The 16,336-nt window shown below is 44.2% G+C and overlaps 1 long non-coding RNA gene across 1 annotated transcript; it reads right to left on the bottom strand.

Annotated features, from left to right (window-relative positions):
* Nucleotides 1–917: 917 nt before the first annotated feature.
* On the bottom strand, nucleotides 918–14,677 carry LOC146712261 (uncharacterized). The gene is made up of 5 exons (XR_014916800.1): nucleotides 13,877–14,677; nucleotides 13,512–13,846; nucleotides 8,261–8,393; nucleotides 1,272–1,381; nucleotides 918–1,074 (listed from the first exon to the last, which is right to left on the bottom strand). It is a non-coding gene; the product is annotated as an uncharacterized LOC146712261 (long non-coding RNA).
* Nucleotides 14,678–16,336: the final 1,659 nt, after the last annotated feature.

Below are 16,336 nucleotides of genomic sequence, written 5' to 3'. Positions count from 1 at the left end.
AGAGAAAAATTAAGACATCAGACTGATGGAAAATCTGAGCAAATAAAAGCAGCTGCATCAGAAATCAGAGTCGTGGTGATATTCTAACATGAATCCACACACAGCAGCGATCCACACCGTCCAGGGGCTGTCAGTGAAAATGAACGTCCCTCAGAGTGAAGGACAGTGTCCAAGAAATAAAAACGTTGTTTGCTCTTTAGGACAAAAATGCAGACTGAAACGTTCCTAAAGAAGTCTGATGAATAACTGGAGCAAACTGGAGTCCAAATTTGTTTGTCTTAGAAAAGTTCCAGTATATTTGAGTTGAACCTGTCCGAGAGTGTCACATGCAGAGTCCTGACGGAGAAGCAGGGTGTGATGATTTGGGACTGCAGGGGTCTGGGAGATGGAACCATGCATTCCTGCAGAGAACCCAAAAACGTGACAGGATGAATCTCAGTCTGCAGAGGACTAAGGCTAACTAGACTCTAAATGAGGAAACACTGTAACTGTTCAGTTTACATGACATGTGATTAAGAAGCCCCTTTTGAACGTGGTCGGGTTGCTGAACTGTCAGCGATGGCTGACAGGAGACTTGACTGAACGCAGTGATCACAGGACAAAACAACTTAAAGCTTTTACACAGATCACATCTGACACAAAGTGAGCTGCTACACAAACATGCTAGGTTGGCTACAGGGACAGTTTCTCCTGCAGGCTGGACTCATGTGGACCACACATACCTGGACTTTGGTTCTGTGTGTCTGTAACGTTTGTAAAGACTAATGATGGAGCTGAACTGATAGAAACAGAAAGCCCTGCATCAGTGCGTCTGTGTAAATGCCATTCTCTATATGAGGCTATGAATGAAAATGAAATGGATTCAAGTATAGTGATACATTACACAGAACACTGACATACTGTCACTGACTGCAGGGCCCTAATGCACAGGTTTATTTCCAACGGTAAGGACAACAAGTGCAGATATCCAAACAGCATATGTCATTATAAACAAGCTTCAGCACACTACAGGGACAACATCTTCACACTCAGGTGTTTTCAGTCCCACTGCAACACTGCAGCCATGCAGTCTACCTGTAGAAACATAGCAGAGAGAATGGTCACAAGTCAGGACTGCAACATTTCATTATTCTACCATCCACTGTAAGTGCTGTTATTATTGCCATTTAAGTGGTAGAGCTTAGTAACCACACAAAGTGGCAGAGCACATATATTACAGCGCATAACAGCTGCCAACACTCTGCTGACTCAGTGACTTCAGAGTTTCAAACCTCCTTTGGCATCAACAGATCATTATGCCAGCAGGAGCTTCATGGTTCCCATGGATGAGCAGGTCCTGCAGGTGCACTGATCGCTGGCCCAGCACGCTCGTCTACTCAGCCTGAAAGGTTCCAGAGCAGATCGCCACGTCAGCAACAACACCAGATATGATCATCAAGAAGCTTTACTGATGCAATGCTGACTAAACATGAAAAAGCACAAACAAAGCGACTACAGTGAAGTCAGTGAACACAAGTATAGTGTAATATCTATACTGTCCACTTAGCCAAGAGGCAGACTCAGGATTTCCACCTTAAAGCCCAGGCCTGCACTTTGAACTGCTGGCACACTGAGTCCCACAAACTGAAGTTCATTACTGGTTTCTATGCAGCCATACACAGGTAGATCCCAGAGCCATTATATGCTTCATAAAAGCCTTTTAAAAGTCTGTATATGAGCTGACAGAGAGCCGGCGTATGCACTCAGACTGCACTCAGACTGCACAGCTGGTTCATAACACTGTCGGGTAAAGCACACGCTGAACACCACAGTGATAAGTGAACGTTATCCCAGTGTGTCTGTGTGTTTGTGGGTGTGCTGAGCACCAGCTTACAGCCATCTTCAGGCCTGGTGGGTGTGTCACACCTGCCAAGGAGATCCACTTCCACCTGGAGCTGATCAGCCTCGTCGGGGAGCTACTTAACAGTGTGGCTGAGCGCTCCTCGACGCTGGACCGTTCCCATCAGTTTCTCAGCATCTGTTTGAAGTTGAAGGTGCTCACGGCTGCCTTCGTGTGTTTCCAAGGAGGATCTGTAGAAACGAGGTTGTACACAGGGAACAGAGACACGGAGCACGGGCGCGAGGACATGAAACGGGAGATGGGAGCGCGCAGGGATTTTACTTTACTGTAAATAAAGACACCTTTTCATCGCAACAGTCCTGCATTGTGGGTCCTGCTTCCCCACATCCCCAGGCCGTGACAGTTTGGGATTATTGTCCTACTGAAAAACAAAGCCAGACTCTTTCCACGTGATCTTACTCAGTGGATCAAACTTCTCTACCTTCATAATTCCATCACATTTGGACAAGAGTCCCAGCACAGACTGGTTTGACAGATGGCTGCAGACTCCTCCTCTGCTGTGCTGAACACATCTATGCACACTGAAGACGAGCTGAAGCAGAGATGGATCATATTTGCATTCAAGTATAAAGACATGTTTTTTTAAATATGTGTGTGAGCTCCAAACCTCTGAGACAACATCTCTGCACTGAGACAGCTGGACTTAAGGGCCGGGGACGCTTCAGCAGCTTTCAGAGTATTTTTCATGTGCATTTCTTCATCATTCACTGAAAGTATGACGCTTTTCTTCTGCCTGACAGTTTCATGTAGAGTCAGAGATTTAAAAGCAGGACTAAGACCCACTGAACAACAAACACACACTATACTGACTGACACATTCAGCAGCCAACACAAGTAGTCTGAAAGCATTTTATTCGTTCCAACTACAGCCACCAACCAGATATATGATGCTGGGCCCTGGTGAACAAGCCCAGCAGCGCCTGCACCAGGACCAGGAGCTGCTGCTGGCCTTCCCACTGCCTGGGTGTTTGGTCCACAGCTGAGAACAGGAGAGCTCCACACACCACCAACCTCAGCAGTCTGAGCCATGGTGACCCTCATCACTCAGCCCACTCACACACAGACTATTCAGGCTTTTCCTTGCAGCACGTCTAAGCACCATCTAATATGTGCCTGTGTCTTTATTTTGTGTACATTTGTCTTGTTTTGTATAAAACTTTATTGCACACATTTCTCCTGTTTGCTATTTATTCCTGCTGTGTCCTATTTATGTTTGATCTCAGCATTGTTGGTGTGGAGCACACAGAATGACACAGTTACACAGTGAATTTACGTTTTTTGTTATATTTACAAAACATCACAGTTGTTGTCTTGGTCGTATCATTTTATTTTGTTGTATTTATCTGCCTTAAAGGCCGGTCTGTCTGACATTAAACCGTCCGTGGAGCAACAAAGGTTGGGGAGCGCTGCTCTAGAGATCTTTCTCTATCCATCTATAGATCTATATACATACAGGGAGTGCAGAATTATTAGGCGAGATGTATTTTTGAGGAATAATTTTATTATTGAACAACAACCATGTTGTCAATGAACCCAAAAAACTCATTAATATCAAAGCTGAATGTTCTGACATTCAAAAACAAAAGAAAAACAAATCAGCGACCAATATAGCCACCTTTCTTTGCAAGGACACTCAAAAGCCTGCCATCCATGGATTCTGTCAGTGTTTTGATCTGTTCACCATCAACATTGCGTGCAGCAGCAACCACAGCCTCCCAGACACTGTTCAGAGAGGTGTACTGTTTTCCCTCCTTGTAAATCTCACATTTGATGATGGACCACAGGTTCTCAATGGGGTTCAGATCAGGTGAACAAGGAGGCCATGTCATTAGTTTTTCTTCTTTTATACCCTTTCTTGCAGCCACGCTGTGGAGTACTTGGACGCGTGTGATGGAGCATTGTCCTGCATGAAAATCATGTTTTTCTTGAAGGATGCAGACTTCTTCCTGTACCACTGCTTGAAGAAGGTGTCTTCCAGAAACTGGCAGTAGGACTGGGAGTTGAGCTTGACTCCATCCTCAACCCAAAAAGGCCCCACAAGCTCATCTTTGATGATACCAGCCCAAACCAGTACTCCACCTCCACCTTGCTGGCGTCTGAGTGGGACTGGAGCTCTCTGCCCTTTACCAATCCAGCCACGGGCCCATCCATCTGGCCCATCAAGACTCACTCTCATTCATCAGTCCATAAAACCTTAGAAAAACCAGTCTTGAGATATTTCTTGGCCCAGTCTTGACGTTTCAGCTTGTGTGTCTTGTTCAGTGGTGGTCGTCTTTCAGCCTTTCTTACCTTGGCCATGTCTCTGAGTATTGCACACCTTGTGCTTTTGGGCACTCCAGTGATGTTGCAGCTCTGAAATATGGCCAAACTGGTGGCAAGTGGCATCTTGGCAGCTGCACGCTTGACTTTTCTCAGTTCATGGGCAGTTATTTTGCGCCTTGGTTTTTCCACACGCTTCTTGCGACCCTGTTGACTATTTTGAATGAAACGCTTGATTGTTCGATGATCACGCTTCAGAAGCTTTGCAATTTTGAGACTGCTGCATCCCTCTGCAAGATATCTCACTATTTTTGACTTTTCTGAGCCTGTCAAGTCCTTCTTTTGACCCATTTTGCCAAAGGAAAGGACGTTGCCTAATAATTATGCACACCTGATATAGGGTGTTGATGTCATTAGACCACACCCCTTCTCATTACAGAGATGCACATCACCTAATATGCTTAATTGGTAGTAGGCTTTCGAGCCTATACAGCTTGGAGTAAGACAACATGCATGAAGAGGATGATGTGGACAAAATACTCATTTGCCTAATAATTCTGCACTCCCTGTATAGAAGAGCGTGTGTGTGTGACGACACAACATTACAGCAGCATCTTTTTCTTCACTATGTTCTGCAAAAAGAAGCATTTCCGTGTATACTGGACCAAAGTCAGGTGATATTATCTGGGCTCTTCCCTGACTTCACTTCTTGATCCTGATGGTCAGCTCCGTGGACATATTGGTAAATGATATGAAATCACTGCGAGCAGGCTTTCTGTGACTGTCCCACAGCCTGAGCATGACGGCTTTAAGCAGCACTTATGAGTGAAGCTGGAGAGCTGGTGACACAGTGCGAGTCACTCTGAGGCAGCGTTTCAGTGTCACCTTCTCTGTTCAAACGTGCAGTGAAATCACAGCCTGAATGTAAAAACAAAGAGCTGCCCTCTGCTTCTTCCTCAGCTACAAACACAGAGACAGGAAACGTCCCTCTGCTGAGCTCCTGCTGATCAAACTCCACATGTGTGAGAGTTTTCCAACATTTCCATCAGCATCACAACTTTACACCATAAAACGCAACAGCAGCTTGTTTGTTGCTCTGAAAATGAAAGCTGTGAATGTGAGCCCACATCCACCCTGAGCATCCACGTTCTCATTTCTGTTAGCTGCCTCAGAACTGGAGCCACTCTGACTCAACGTGTCCTCAGCTGAATACAAGCGCGCTGATCCACACAGGTATGCACACAGGTGTTCACTGTTTGTAGACTTAAACTACACCTTTCTTGGCTGCTACTTCGAAGCACATCTGTCCTGCGTGCTGCACAACAACATTGAATATTTAGTATTTACTGCTGTTTACACTTAGCTAGATTAATGCGATGGTGTTGTGTTTAGTATGTTGCTTTGTTTTTTTTTCTGCTTGTTTTCTATTCTTCTCTCAACAGGTGATCCAGGAGATTCTTATTTTTTTTCTCCCCCCCTTTCTCACTGTCCCTCTCCCCTTCTGTTTTTCCTTTCCTTCCTCTTTCTTTCTCCCTTTCCTATCCCTCACTCATGTCTGTCCCGTCTGTAACATCTGAAAATAAAATATAATAAATAATAAAAACAAAGGTCGACCAAATGGACCAATACGGCAATGCCACGAAGATCCATTTGGCAAAGTAAATCCATTGGGTATCCTTGTTGGTCTTCAGACAACAATTCTGACGGCTAAAGAACCAAATGGGACAGGCGAAAAAAAAAACATGTCCTCAGCCACAAACACCAATCCTGTGGTGTTTCATGCCTACTGCAGCTCTCACCCTTCACATGAAGACTTTGGAGATAAAGGGGACGTTCCACTGGAGACTATTATCCTGTTATTGGACAAATGCAAACATGCATGCAAACTGCACAGAGACCAGGTGGTGGATCCAGACTCAGACCTTCTAGCTGTCAACAACTGCAACACTGTGCTGCCCTGTTAACCAGGTCCTGTGGACAAATACCATGAAGTGTATTTGTTAAAAGATGGATGTGGTCGAAAAATGGAAGCCAATGTGGAAGTGCCTTTAACCTGCAATCTTTCTACCGGCCAGCAGGGGGCAGCTCTGAGAGCTGCAATGAGCCTTTCCCGATGAGTCTCACAAAGTCGTACAGCCTCGTCTTACTTTGCTCCTCAGTCACTGAATAACACAGCTCACACAAACACTTCTGTAACTGCTCCTCAGAAACCTTTGTTGTTTCCATGTTATGTTTGATTTCGGGTTCACTTTGGATTCCTTTGTTTTTAAAACCACCACAGCCTGTCTGAGTGTCCGTGCTGACCACGTCAGCCTGGGGTCACTTATGAAGGCAGTGTTGACCTGACTCACATCTTCTCTGTCACAGGAATTATCAGCTGCTCTTTCACTCGTTGCGGTCTTTAAATGAGACTCCTGTCAAAGAGCAGCATAAACACAGGGATAAATCCTGAGCGTGTGATGAGCTGCTGTATGGACTGTACTTACAGTGAGGCTGGAGCCCTGTGAGGTCACTGTGAATGACCGCCCAGAAGCCCAAAGCACTGGGATAATGGGCAAACACAGTGTGACAGTAGCAGCTAAGCTAGGTTGAATAAAAAGAGTCACATGTTGCTTAAATTAAAGCATCAGTTTTTTCTTCCTTCAGCAGCGATGTCCAACTCTTTCAATCTTGGCTCATGTCTCCATGGTTACCATTACAAAACTAACCCAACGGCCAATCAAAACTGAAGACGACTGATGACATCATCTAGTCAGAATAAACAAAGCTCAGTCATCAGCATGTCTCTGCAGTGGTTCCAGTGTCTCCTGTGTGTCTTTGCTTCATGCTTCAGTTCTTCACATTCAGTCAGTTCAAAGTGGTGCAAACGGCAGTAGAGACATGAGAGATGTTGTTGGCAAGAGAAAGTCTCCTTCACATCCCAACACGTCCCAAGTGTAACCGAGGCCTGCCGATCCACAAAGACAGCAAACCAAGGTCAGAGCTTACGTCCACCTACCAGCCAGCTTCAGCCTTACTGGGACGAGGCAGACCAGTCGATATTAGCGTTCCCCAGTGTGCATGCATCACATTTATAAAGGCCAATAAATGAAGATTTAAAGTAAAGTGGAGACAGCAGAAAGTCTCAACCATCACATGGGTTTGATACGATATTTATTCACCAGTGGGCACTTTGCAACTTCCTGTTATCAGCAAGTGTTTGTCACGAAGCCAACGACTCGTGCAGAAATCCACGATTTGTTGGGACGATCAAACAAGTATCAGCTGGGCTCCATCAATCTATCAAATCACTACAGTAACCTGTCAGTTATTTCTGACAGCAGCAGCAAAGCATGCCTGCATGTCTCGCTGCTGCACTGATTAATGGACAGCTCGCCGCTGCTGTCAGCAAGAATATACACAGAGCTCCATCGAGCTGTGGCTCCAGGCCGTCCCCACCACAGGAAGACTGTTTCCAATAAACTGGAGGCATTTAGGTGGAGCATCAGAATCCCGTCAAATCAAAGAGGTGGGACTTGTTCCCAGAGCTGGATGCTGTGTAACCTCCTCACAACACAAGCTGCACAGCAAAGGACACAAAAACCTCCTGTTGACTAAACTAAACCCCCCCAACAGCAAAGACAGCTGCTGTGCATGAACGTGTGCACATTGGTGAAAGCTGCTACAGCGCAGCACTGTCAGCACTGCAGGAAAGGTCCTCTCTATTTTCAACAGAACTGCACATCACAGGTAAAGTAAAGGTAAAGTGTTCATGTGTTGGAATGCTTTGGATAGCTCATCTCCAGCCTGTCGAACCATTACTTGAAAACACGGAAAGCCAAATATTCCTGGACATGTTTTTGGAACGTTGTCAGACAGGAGAACATGTTACAAGGTGCTGCAGCCGAGTAAATGCAACAAAGACATCTTCAACCTCGGACTGAGAGCAGAAATGTGACAGTTTCCAGAAACATCTTCAAACTGGCCTCACAAAGACACGAGTGCACACAGACTGGGATCATCTCCATGTTCGACTCCATGTTAAACCAACTTCATTGATCCAGACACCACAGCGGCTGTCACGTCCTCCCTGGTCCCACAGGCTGCACACAAGAGGCTCACCTCTGCTACCTGCTGCTCCACTCCCCTCAGGGTTTTGGCCACGCCTCCCATTGGTCAGCAGGTAAAGGTGAAGCCTGGGACATGGAAGCGTTTACAGCAGAGCTTCATGGGCCTGACAGCGTCCAGCAGCAGACTGAGGAGAGAAAGGAGACAGAGTTCAAACATGCTAAAGTTTCTCAGCTCATCTAAACAGGTTCTTTTGTTTTAAACTCAAAATGAAAGGAGTGAGCACATGTTCTCCCTGAGGAAGACGAGGATCTCCACCCACTCACAGCCCCTCTCCTGACCTCCTCCCAACAAACTGACCATTTGAACTGAACCTTTAACACTTGTTGTCAGTCTTGTGTCAGTCAGCACATCTCAGCTGTTTCTCCTGTGCTTCTGAATGTCTCCCTGTGATTGGCCGTTCACAGAGACATGTCTGACTACATGAATCAGCTCCACGTGTACGTCTCAGGTCTTTGCTGGATTCGTCTTCCCCTTTCTTAAACTCATGCCTTTCCCGTACTGTTCTGTACAGCAGTGATGAGCACAGTGTGGAGCTTAAAGTGATCGTGGGCAGCTCGAGTGTTGTTATAGAGGGGTCAAACCTGTGGTTGCTTCATCAGTGTGGACATTTAAAGATGGATGCAGACTGCATGGAAGTATGATGTTTGACTGCTTTTCTAAACATCATATGAAGTAAAACATTTACTCACACATGAAACATGAACACTGTGACATCAGCAGCTGCAGCAGTGCATGAATAAACAGACTGCACAACAACTCTCCTCATTCCCAGCTGTGCCTGCTCGAGCCAAATGTCCAGCTCCAAATTCTCCTGACCTCCTGTGGAGTTTGTGTGGATGACCTGGAGCAGGGTCCAGAGTCCAGGTGCAGGAGGCAGTGCTGGGTCAGCCACTGTGACAAAGGGCCCCTCCTCCACTGTGGGAGTCATCCAGGGGCTCCAGGACAGATCCACAGTGGGACCAGGGCTGATGCTGTAGTCACAGCAGGGACCTGCAATCAGCTTATTTCAGGACACGTCACTGCAAACATCTGCTCACCTCCACAGCTGTGTGTTGGGTTGAAATACAACACATGCAAACACATGTATGACTGTGTGACACAGACTGTGCAACAGTAGCAGGTAGTGCACTACATTTCCCTGCAGGCTTTGCATGCACAGAGCAGCAGTGTGTGTGCTGCTGTCCTCAGTGTGTCTAACACCAGCATTTAAATAACTACTAACATTTCTTATCACTTAGAACCAAAGACAGAGCAAGTTCCATCCAACTCTTCCCCTGCACCAACACGTTTCCTGCTGTTCATGTAACAGGAGGTGAACACGCTGGGATTAAAGGTTCATCTCATCAGTAACAAAGCAAACATGCCTCTGATGTGAGTTTCTGCTGTTTCCACAGTTACAGCTGGTACCTCAGTGCAGCCCTCACTGCTACAATACAACACCATCACATAGACCAAGCCTATTCAAATGGCGGCCCGCGGGCCAAATGCGGCCCAGAAGCAACCCGCGAGTGGCCCTGCCTGTGGTCCTGGCAGAAACACAGAGAAAACGCAAAAAATTAGTTAATTTAAAAAAAATTAAAAATTCCTACAGCGTAGTGTAGACTGTGAATGCAACACTCCTAGTAGCCTAGCAATATTTAACCCACAATGCACCGTGATGTAAACATATTAAACAATCATCGTAACATATGATGCGACAACAGCATGTCTTTCTCACTCCAAAAGTGCAAAATTTACAATGAAAACTGTCGGTTTAACCCTGCCTGGACTGACAAATACTTATTCATTTTACCGAGTTTAATAATCTTACAACCGGAGTTGTACTACCATGGTGAGGGTCCTGTACAGCCCAAGAGAGCTGCAGCATCTTCCCTTCGTGTTTGCTTCTGGGCGAAGAAGAAAAGGCCTTTCACAGATTCTGAAACAGCGAAATACTGCATGCTGGCCGTGGTGGATGCGGTGAAAAGTAAGTGTGACATCTGCTATTAAAAACGTACCCCTGTAGGACAGTTCAAATATTCGTAGAGTTGAAGTTCTGGCGTCAGACGAGTTTGAAATGCTGTTAGATGACCTGAAGAAAACTGATGTAATGTCTATAGCAGGAGATCACAGACAGAACTGATAATGCACAGTTGTGCATATATGTCCGTTTTTTGGATGGGAAATTGCTCGGTTTACTACCGTTAGAGGGACACACAGCTGGCGAAATGATGTTTGAGAAGATTTCAGCTCTTTTTGAGGAAAATGGTCTGGATATGAAGCGTGTCTGTATACTTGTGACGGATGGGGCTCCATCCATGGCAGGAAAAGCGAGTGGTCAGCGAAATATTTATTTTAATTTGAAAGGGAATTATCAAAATGTTTTTTCGTTATTATTATTGTTTCAAATGTGCAAAAAATAGTTTAGTTATAGCTCCCTTTTTTTTTTTAAACGGACCTCTTGGTGTGCATTTGTGAGAGGTCACCAGATTTATAGGGGAATAGGAATAAAAAAATACTTGTTTTTCAATACAGTTGTGTGGGTTTGAAATTGATCATGATCTGCTGCTTACTGGCTTCAAAAAATATATCTGGCCCAGATAAATTCCTCGGTTTGAAAATCTGGCCCAACTAACTTCGTAGTTGAATAGCCATGACATAGAGTCTCCACTGTGACAGCAGCAAAGACTGTTTGAGGCTAACTGACCGTTACAGTCGGCTGTTACAAAGTAGCAAAGCTCATTCAGTTACTCTGAACGAATAAACAGTTTTTGTAATCTTTGCAAAATCGGTTTTAAACTAAATGTAATGAAAAATAACCTGTTCCGTTTAACTTCTAACACCATTAGACTGTTTTAGCCTGTTGGCTGACTAATATGAAAACAGATGAATGTATGAATGCTATGTTACAGTAACAACGATCTGCAGCAGCCTGTAAAACAGGGGGAGGAGTTACTGGAGGTGTCATCAGGTTGGGCTGAGACGTCTCAAACTTACAGTGCTGTGCTTCGTTATTGATCACAGGGCAGTCCAACCAAAAGGCTTCACATGGCTTTAATACTTTAAATTGTTTTCTATTCTCATCGTCATCACATTTAGTCTGCAAATTCACAATTTGTATTTGTTTTCAATTTTAATCTGACTTTCTGAGCCTCCACAGGTGAGTGGGAGTGTCCTGGGAGCTTCTGAATCACTGGAATCGATCCACATACACTGTGATCACAGCGTGTGGTCAGGTGGGGAAACTCTTATTACACTTAAACTCAGCTGCGTGGTTTAACGTTACAGCTCTCGTCATCTGTCTGACTGTATTCGCTCATCGATCCTCTGTAAACTCCAATGTTTACGCTTCTCTCAAAAACAAATGAATAAAATCTGACTGCATCACATTTACAGATGTACGACAAATAAGACTGACATTAAACTCAAACAAGAGTCCTTCTGTTTCAGCATCAGCTGGATTCAACACTATTATAATGCATTCATCCATTCACTGTCACAGTTCCAGAAGTGCATCGTGTACACAAAGCAGACAAAAGATCCTGCAGTGGTTTTAAGGCCAGCACAGGTCAGAGAGTGCAGACTGTTATTAGCATCGCAGCAGATTCAAACATTCGGGGCAGGGGTCACATAAAATAGTCAACATTAGTGCATTCAAGCAGCTCTCCGACCCGCCGCAGAAGGACGAGCACTTCCAAATAGCCTCTCTATTAGAGGTGGGAATCACCATACATCCCACGATACGATATTATTGCAATTTTTAAAAATATTTTGCGATATTCAGATTCTGTACATAAAGGTAAACTTTATCAATATTCATTTTATCTAATATCAAAGTCTCGCACTCAGTCTTTCTCTCATTTCAGTTTTATTGTTGACAAACTGAACGGTTTGTATTACAGTCTAGTCCAGCTTAACTGAATGCAACCATCTGGTACAATTATAACTATTCTGAACTATGCAATATGAAATGCAGCCCCTTCAGCAACTGAAGAATTTGACAGTAAATTAAAACAAAATATAATTTTACATTAAATAAAAAAGTTTTAAACGTAATTAAAATAAAACATGTCTTAAATTAAAATAAGTAAACTGTCATGTTTATTGCTGCCAAAAACAATTAAACACATTTGGACAGTGTCAGGATTGTTGCTCAGAAAAAGGATCAACATGCTCTGAAGTCGGAGCACAAAAACCTTTTTTGTAACAAAATATCGATTTCTGCTGTCCCTGTATCGATACATTATTAGCAAACAAAATATCACGATGCTACACAGTATCGATTTTTTCCCCACCCCTACTCTCTATCCTATGGCTGGGATTTTAACACAGGTACACACACAGCTGTGTTAACGGGTGCAGACGAACAATGCAACTGAACTTAATAACAAAGTTCAAATGACACAATTGTTCTTTTCTTAGTGCAACACAGAATGACTGATGTCTCATATTGTTAAGATATCAGGTTGGAAAATGTTGAATCAAAGGTTTAAATGACCTCCAGTCAGACAGTGTTGAAAGTCCCTGAACACAGACCTGAGAGGGTGAAACAGCCAAGGAGAGCTACTGTCTGAGGTCAAAGGTCAGACTGTAAGAGAGTTGTCAGGTTCATATAGCTCCATAACCCAAAGCTGCCCCTCCTCACATGGAGACATGGTGATGTATCTTCATCATCCTCTGTATCCACTGACCCTCTGTGCACAGGTACAAACCTTCAGCCTCTCTGCTACACCTGAGCTCATGTTCTCATTTCTCATTGGTCCGTCCAAACATTAGAAATAACCAGTAAAAACAGTGTTCACTGTTTCTACTCCAACATGTCCTAAACTGGACCTCAGGTCCTGTCAGGCTAGTCCTTACAGCAGTGTGTGACCTTTAACCTTATCCATTCATCATAAATGTCTTTAATGACACCTTTAGTCCTTCACAGCCTCCACACAGAGTGCTGTTGCAGTTATTAAACCCTTCTTTAAGCCTTTTCTACACCATTAAATAAACCCACCATATTATACTGGTCTGTGACGTCACTCAGCAGTGAATCCTTTAAACCTCTGCATCGCTGGCTAACAGGACCAGTTTACCGAGAGCGCCCTCTAGTGGCCAAACCTAGCTGTTACACTTGGCAGCGGTCGGCAGCTTTGTGCTCCGTGAAATAACAAAGTGACATTTCCACGACAAACTTTCACAGCAGCCTTGTTCCCTCATCGACCAGCTGCTAACGAAACGTTTGTGACTCACAGTTAAACTTCAACAGTCTTTTTACCTGTTTACTAACCAATCAGCTCCCTGCGCATTCAAACTCCCGCTGCTGCTGCTGCTGTGCGCTTTACGGCACCTGGTTTACGGCACCGTGTCGTTCTGTACCTTTCAAAGTAAAAGCATCAGGTCGGTCCAAGCTGCAGCAGAATAATAACCACTTATGAACCAATTTACCAAAAATGAATGATGTCATTTACAACACTGAGTTTGGACTTGAACGGTGTTTTCAGTGTTTTTGCCTGCAGTTGAAGAGTAACGCTGTCAATGATGGCAGAAAGGCGCCAAAGCAGAGAGGAAACAAACTCAGCACAGACCAGGCTCAGGGAGGGGCGGGGCCATCTGCTGTGAGAGAGAAGACAGGATAAAGACATGCTGTGGACGAGAGACAGGTTAATAACAGATATGATTCAATGCAGAGAGGGTTTTTTTGTTTGTTTGTTTTGTTTGTTTGTTTGTTTGTTTGTTTGTTTTTTATGCAGGGAGGTCTAGTGAGTAGGGTTGCCAACTCCCTGAAAAATAAATAAGGGACACCTCGTGGCCAGGGCCGGGCAACCCAGTTGTCTTCACCCTTCCCAGTGTGGTAGCTCTTTTTTTTGTGTGTGAAATTATTCTTTAACCATTTGACTTGAATTTGATTTAAGCAGATGCATATTCTTTGTGATATGAACACATGTGAAACAAATGATCATTTAGCCATTTATTTTTAGCTCAAAATGACAACATTAACACAGTAAAACAGGTCTCTTTCTTAAACAGAAGCCTGTCATGCTTAACTTTTGAGAATATAAGTAAATCTTTCTTTAAAAGAACTCTGTCCTGCTTAACTTAAAATAATAGAAAACAATAGAACAAAATCATTCTTGTAACTGTGCACATTTAGTGCATTTAGTACAGTTGGCTTCAGTTGAGGTATTATTTCAGCTTTTCTAATGCTAATCAGCTGCTCCTGTTTGTAAACCCACTTGTTCCCATGATTACGCATCATAACTCATCATCATTATTCATCTATGTATTACTTTTATGTATTAGTCATCTATTTGTTGTAATCATCTATCCTTGCAGTTGTTTATTACACAAAATAAATTATATTATCACACTTCTGGCCACATAGCGCTGATATTCACTGCACATGCCCATATTAACCTTAACCAGAGGGTTTAAAAAAACAAACCAGTGTCTACATACCATATCTGCTTCTGCCGTGGCCTGGTGGACAAGAAATTGGTAAAGGGTTCCCCGAGCTGTCACGCCCCTGTTCTTCTTGTGCCCACCACTAGAAGCATGCCTATGGAAAAAGTGCGCCAGCACACAGTGCAGTGCGCTTTATAGGTGTTATCGTGCACTTTCCCAGCCAGGTGTTTCCCTTTTCCCAGTCCTCCCTGTACTTTTGCAGCCTTTTTTCTTTTCTTTCTCTGAGGGGAACAAACATTGCTGCTCTAACGCTGGGCTCACACTGTGCGAGTTTTGGCCCATTTTGAGCCGATTTTTGAGTCATGCGACCGACTTGGTGATCGGCCCGATTTTGGCCTTCATCGTGCGTCGTGTAGTATACGTGGGGTAACGAGAAGCGATTAATACCTCGAGCAGCTCCCGATCATCAATCACTCGTGAGGGTGTCACCACAGCCGCTCACACTGCTCACTCGCAAACACGTAAACGTCGGTGAAAAAGACGGAGCAGCACAGCTGTGCAGCGTGTGATCTGGACACAAGCGATGGAGGCACAACTTGTAGAACTTTGGAAAGCTCATCCGAGCCTTTTCCATGTGGCATCACAAAATTATCACGACCACAACAACCGTGAAAATAGTTGGATTTACATGCTGCTCAATCACAGCTGCCTGATCATGTTTTTCATTAGCAATTTAGCAAAGTTGATGGTGGTGGTGTGTCTGTGTGAGTGAAAGACAGAGAGGGAGCGACAGATTTTCTGTTATAACCTTCATGTTATGGAGGCACAGTGTGAGCACTCAGGTCGCATCAGAGCATCGGGCGGTATAGTGTGAGACCCTGCATCGTGACCTACCAACTTCTAACCTCTGCGAGTCAATCGTGCAGTTTGAGCAGGAGCTGAATAACGTGACTGAAAAAATCGCACAGTGTCTGCCCAGCTTTAGGTGTACTGTCGTCCGAGACTTGCACCGCAGTGTCGGCGTTTGTTTCCCTGTTGGCCATGCTTCTTGTTGTGGTCATCTGTTGTCTTCCGGTATTTTCTCCGTAAGCGACCTTTCCTCGACCAATGAGATGAGCGGTAATCTGAATTGTCATACTCGAATTGTCATAAGTGTGCTGTCAGCTCATTGGTCACAAAGCAGGAGAGGGGCTGGGAATTATGTTTTCAAACAAAGCGTTAATTCCATTAACATTTATAGACTACTTTTGATTCTCACTGTATTACGGGACAAAGTGCGTCCCTTATTAGCTCAATACGGGACGTGTACTTTTGTTTCTAAATACGGGACGATTCCGTTTTTTAAGGGACGGTTGGCAACCCTACTAGTGAGTGAGAACGGTGACTGAAAAGGAAAAACTCAATGCATCATGGGAATCCCCCAGCAGCCTACAGCTATTACAGCACAGCTAAGGGAGGATTGAAGTCTATTCTTAAAGGTCGAGATAGTGTCTGTCTCCTGAAAACTGATGGTTTGTGTATATATTTATGCTTATATTCATATTCTCGTATTCCCCTTTATTTTATATCCTAACTCTGTACTATGCTGTCTGTGTTCTGCTACGACAAACTGGATTTCATGGAGGATAAACATAAAGTTCTATCTCTCTATTAAAATCCCCCAAAATAAATGAAATGTAAATTTCAGACAGACATGTT

This window comes from Copadichromis virginalis, linkage group LG3 (assembly GCF_057382275.1).
Source record: "Copadichromis virginalis isolate Kocher_CV1m ecotype Utaka linkage group LG3, C_Virginalis_male_GT1.1, whole genome shotgun sequence".
Classification (NCBI taxonomy): domain Eukaryota; kingdom Metazoa; phylum Chordata; class Actinopteri; order Cichliformes; family Cichlidae; genus Copadichromis; species Copadichromis virginalis.
The sequence above is the reverse complement of the archived record's forward strand: the minus strand, read 5'-3'. Positions and strand labels throughout refer to the sequence as shown.